This window comes from Cebus imitator, unplaced genomic scaffold, assembly GCF_001604975.1.
Source record: "Cebus imitator isolate Cc_AM_T3 unplaced genomic scaffold, Cebus_imitator-1.0 Scaffold30, whole genome shotgun sequence".
Classification (NCBI taxonomy): Eukaryota; Metazoa; Chordata; class Mammalia; order Primates; family Cebidae; genus Cebus; species Cebus imitator.
This window is the reverse complement of record NW_016107345.1, coordinates 7354761-7360357: the sequence shown is the minus strand read 5'-3', so window position 1 is coordinate 7360357 and position 5597 is coordinate 7354761. Positions and strand designations below refer to the sequence as shown.

Below are 5597 nucleotides of genomic sequence, written 5' to 3'. Positions count from 1 at the left end.
AGCCTCCAGAACTATGAGAAAAAAAATTTCTGTTTTTTAAATCACCCAATCTATGATATTTTGTTATGACATTAACACACATAGGTCAATCTACAGGCATTGCTTAAAAATTTTTTCCATTTACAACATTGTATCACTGTTTTTTGTTTTGTTTTGTTTTAGCACCAGGGAATGACTGAATAAAAATATATCTTCTCATTTCTTGTTTCAGCTCTTTGGTAACCCATTATACTATAAAAATATACTACCAAGGAAGGCATTTCCACTCTGGCTAGCCTCTACTCTGCCTTCTGAACTTCAGTTTTATTTTCACCAGGTTGATTTTCCAGGCACTATGTAGGATCTCACTGGCAGCCAAACGAGTAGACATCACAGCTGAGAACTAAAGTTGCTGAACTTCAGATCATCCCAGGGAAGTAGCTTTCCACCAGTTGCTATGGGCTGTACAGGGCCAGGAATGGGCTGAGGTGATCCTTACACAGTGGTGTGATCCTTGCAGAGTGAGATCTCCTGAAGTTTTAACTGTAGGCACCTTACTCTCTCTTTACTCGAGTTTCAGCCCTGTTGATGCCATATCCCTCCAAAGCATTTCTTGGCATTCCTTTAGAGCATTTATAGTTTTGTTGGGAGTACACAGGAGATAGTTAGATGAGATTAGAAAAATGTGTTAGCTTTAAAAAAAAAAAAGTGCTGAATGATGATCTAAGTGAGTTCTTCATGAGTTTCAGGACATAATTTGCTTTGCCTCAATGCTATAAAAATAGCTTCATAGAGCATAAGAGCTTGAAGGACATATAGGATTTTAATAATGCCTGGAAGCTGGTATCTTCAAATCAAACAATGCAAAAAGATGGATAATGTAAAAACTACAATAAGTACTATTGTAAATAATTTAGAAACTTTGGAGAAAACATGAATTAGAAGCTTGACTATACCTCTTACCAGCTGTGTAACATGGAGCAAATTACAGCCTCTCTGAACTTCTATTTCCTTGTGGGTTTGTTGAGATTATTAGAAATAACCTACATAAAATGATTTACTTTGTGCCAGGCAAATGCCCTGGACTCACTAAATGATTCTACACTTATTATCATTGTTTCTTGATTAATGCAAATCTAACCACCATCATCTCAGCAGGCCTTATGTTAGCACTCACATGACAGACATCAGAAATCAAAATTGACCTTAGCAATGATTTAGTCCAGTCTCCTCATTTTCCGGAGAAAATTAATGCCCAGAGAAATTAAATGACTTGCTTTAGGTTACAGGGCCAGTTGGCAGCAGTGACAGCATCAGCCACAGAACATATGATTTCTTACTCTGGTTCAGAATACTTTTCATTTCAGATCACTTCATTAATAGCAGTACCCATATCTTAAACATGTATTTTTAAATGTGTACTAATTGCATATGAACAGTCAATGAACTGAAATAGATGGAATTAAATTAAGACTAAGTGCTGTGCTAGTGCTACAAATTTACACTTAAAACAACTCTGATGTACAAGTAATTGAAGGTTCTTGGTTGTCTTGCACAAATCTAATCTTCCCCGCAAGCCCTGACCCTGACAAACAGAGAAGAAATTCATGGTGGAGATTTTAACTGGCTAATTAATAGTATCTTACACTCTGGTTTATTTTTTTCTTTCAAGAAGGGAATTTGTTTAATAGATTGCCACTTATAAGTCCCAAAATGGCAAATGAGAATGTGGGTATGGGACACAAGGGGACCACTTGCCCTTGCAGAAGTGGAGAAGAGATGGGGGACTGCTGGAGTGTCTTTGGGCCCCTGGCTCCTTCCAGATCTTCGCTGTAGGATGTCTGGTTTGTTTATTTATGTATTTATTTTAATTTTAATTTTAATTTACTTTAATTTATTTATGGAGACAAAGTCTCACTCTGTTGCCCAGGCTGGAGTGCAGTGGCACGACGTGGGCTCACTGCAACCTCCACCTCCTGGGTTAAAGTGATTCCCCTGCCTCAGTCTCCCGAGTAGCTGGGATTATAGGCGTCTGCCATTATACCCAGCTGATTTTTGCATCCGCCACTATAGCTGGTGATGTTTTGCATTTTCAGTAGAGACGAGGTTTCACCACGTTGGCCAGGCTGGTCTTAAACCCCTGACCTCAGTGATCCACCCACCTTGGCCTCCCAAAGTGCTGGGATTGCAAGTGTGAGCCACCGCACCCAGCTGGATATCTGATTCATTCCTGAGATTTTTATGCTGTGTTCTGAGCTACAACATATAATTTGGACTTGTTCTAATGGATACTTCAGTGGTTGGTTGTGCTCTTTTTTTAATTTTCCAAACCACCCCTCATTAGCTGCCCAACTAGGCTATTTATTCTGTGGCTTCGGCACTGTGACCACCTTGTCTCTTCTCAGGGTAGTCCCAGGAATGCCCCCCAGCTCTGGGCTCAGCTCTCTTCCATCTCTTCCAGGAGACATGTGGGCACTTTGGGGTCCCATTCTTGTCCCCTTACACAAGGGCAACTCTGAACCTTTTCTCAGCATTCTCTCTCTGCTTAACAATGCCATATCTTCATTTTATATTTTCTGTGCCATGGCTGATCTACGTTGCCACAAACACCACATAGTGAAGCTATCTTTTCAAAGATCAAAACTGAAGTGGGCAGAAACCTTTCCCTTCAATTAACTCCACACCTCTGACTCTGGGATTTCAGAAGAGCAAGTGAAATCTAGGCTTCCTGTTTCACTCTTTGCTTTTTTCTTCACCTTGGTGTCTTTCTTCCCGGACCTCACTGGACCATAAAAAATTGTCATTACCTTTTCTCTCTGTCTACCCAAAACTCCCCTTCAATTGTTATTTTTTTGTACCTTTTCTACACTTTGGTTAATGTTAAATATCTACAATTTGAGTCCGTTAGGCTAGGTTCTTGATAGTGCAATCTCAGGTTTCTAAAAACTAGTGTTTAATTAGGGCAAATAATATGTTGGCTAACTGTTCCACAAATATTTTTCTCATTACAATACGTACTTTTCTGTAGACCTAAATTGGACTACATCAAAAAATTGCTTGAAATTCTTCAAAAATGTTTCCTTTTCACTTATATTAAAATACAAATTTTCTACAACAATTTGGAGGGGCTGACCTCCCTACCTCCTCCATCTTCCAAACTCACCTCAATCCTTCACCCCTGATTCACTGCACTCTAAAAACACATATTGAATCAAAGATCCCTTCAGGATCTTTTATCTCATTCTTTTCTTTCTTTCTTTCTTTCTTTTTTTTTTTNTTTTTTTTTTTTTTTTTTTTTTTTTTTTTTTGATTCTTTGCACTTCCAGTTTCTTCTCATCCTTTAAAGGTCAAGGCTGGAAAGTGACTTCTCGAAGAGGAGTTTCCTAAACTTCTTGTTGAAACAGTTTGAAAATAACCTTCCACTCCTTTCAGCAGCTTGTTTCTAGCACAGCACCTGGGTTATTCCCACGTAGTACTTAAGAATCTGAATCCATTTTGTTCATTAATATGAAAGTTCATTGTCTGTTACCTGAGACTATAGAAAATACATAGAATCAAAGATGATCTTTATCTTGTTCACCATTTTGTGCTTAGAACAATTAATAAATAGTGCCTGAATAACAGTAGGTGCTCAATATAGAAGTAATAAAAATGTAGATGGGGGATGAATAAGTATATGTGGATCTACTGGGAGTCATCATGAGGTGGACATTTCTTGATGTCCCTAAATTATTTACACTTTTGAGAATACTATGAAGAACATAATAAAGAATGATGATATATAAGAACTATCAAATCCTATGATAATTTTAGATGATTAAGAACATAGTCTTCAATAAAAGACTAACATGTATTAAAAAATGAAAGAAACAACTTCAGAACTTAGACTATATTTCGAACTAGGATTTTATTATCTAATTGCTTTATCCATTTTATTATTGCTTATTTGGTAATATTTCTGCCCTTCATTGTATTTTCTTTTGTATAAAACATCTATTCATTGTACAAACCTTCTGAACATGCTCTTAATAAATTAATCAAGTATTCTGTTTCTCATCTGTATAAGACATGCAAATACATACACATTTATGAACATCTTTATTAAGAACTGAGCACTAAAATGGCATAAAGATTGGCTAGTCTATCCAGGAATATTAGGACTGTCATACAAGATAATTGCTGCCAAATATTGTTACCTTGTAATTGGTCACAACAAAGCAGTTCTCTTTTCAGGTAAAGCTAATAGAAAAATAACTGAGTAATAACTATTTCTTCATTATTTCTTTTTGTTCCTCCTCGTTTTTCTCCTTTTCCTTTTCTTCTAAGAAACAAAATTTAAAAATCATGTTATTTAAAACTCAATTGTATTACTCAACTGAAATATACATAAAGAGAAACTCACATAAAGTAAGACAGAATTTTGTAACTAGACTTGCATCGTAATTTTCATTTAATTGTCCTTTATTTAGAATTAAACCTCTGTTTTTCCTCTAAAGCTCAGTTACCTATTTAGAAAGTAATTTTGTTGTATGGTAGAAACTGTTCATTTATCGGGGTGTTTTTTTTTTTTTCTTTTAATTAACCATTGCTTCATGTGTGTTCTAGATTTATAGTTGCAAATTGAAACAATAGATTTTACCTGGGTCAGGTTGCATTGGAGGTTAATGATTTTTATCATTCAGTTGTAATTTAGCCTTCTTATGTTTAAGTTTCTCTAAAGTTTTCTCTGTTGTTTTTCTGTCCTTGCTTTTTACTCTCGCCTCTATTCCTAAATTAAATCTCAACTTTATCTTTGTTCCCTGCATTATTTAACAGAACTGAAATTTAAATGGAAAAAAGTTAATGTATCAAAGCAGAAACTTACCCTATTCTGTTACAGTATAGGCATTCACTTCCCAGAGACTTGTTCAAAAAGACAATATCTAGATATTAAGGTTTTGATTATAAATATCACTAGTCAAATTGTATTTTCTTTTCAATCTATACTGACTAAAACAAAAAAGTTGCTCTTTATTCACTTTCAAAATATATAAATGTATTTATTTTATGAATAACACATCAAGTATTATTTTTTTTCACAATAGTCTATGGTCAATTTAATAAGAAGATGAGTCATATTTACTGCCTTCAATGAACATACAAACTACGGTATTTATAGACTAGCTCTTTAGCTCTTTGTTTATTACATATCTTTTGTATTTGAGGTTTTACTAATTTTATTCATGATTTGATTAATTCCAGCAAAACACTGAAAGATAACTGGAGAACAAGCAAAACATAGTAGATTGCTTTGGTACTTCGAAGATTTTCTTTAAAAAAATTAGTTACTGAATATACTGAAGCTCTACTTTATTATATTATTATGTTAGTAAAGTTTCACATTTTATAGAAGTTTGCTATTGGTTGATGAAATATTTAATAGAGGCATTGGCCAACAAAAACTCTAGATTTATCTTTTAATTCACAAATAATTTTAATTGAGATTAATACAAATCTGATTTTTTTCTTCAGTCCTAATATATTTCTCCTCCCCTTTCTCTGCCTTTTTCTTCTTTTTCTCTTCTCCTTCTTCTTCCTTTTTTCCTTCCCTTTCCTCCTCCTCCTCCTTTCTCCTTTTC

The 5597-nt window shown here is 34.8% G+C and overlaps 1 long non-coding RNA gene across 1 annotated transcript in view; it reads left to right on the top strand.

Moving 5' to 3' along the window:
* Nucleotides 1-319: 319 nt before the first annotated feature.
* LOC119470409 overlaps nucleotides 320-5597 on the top strand; it is a 27759-nt gene continuing 22481 nt past the window's right edge. The window contains exon 1 of the long non-coding RNA XR_005199304.1: nucleotides 320-524. This is a non-coding gene — a long non-coding RNA (uncharacterized LOC119470409). The remainder of the gene's footprint in view (nucleotides 525-5597) is intronic.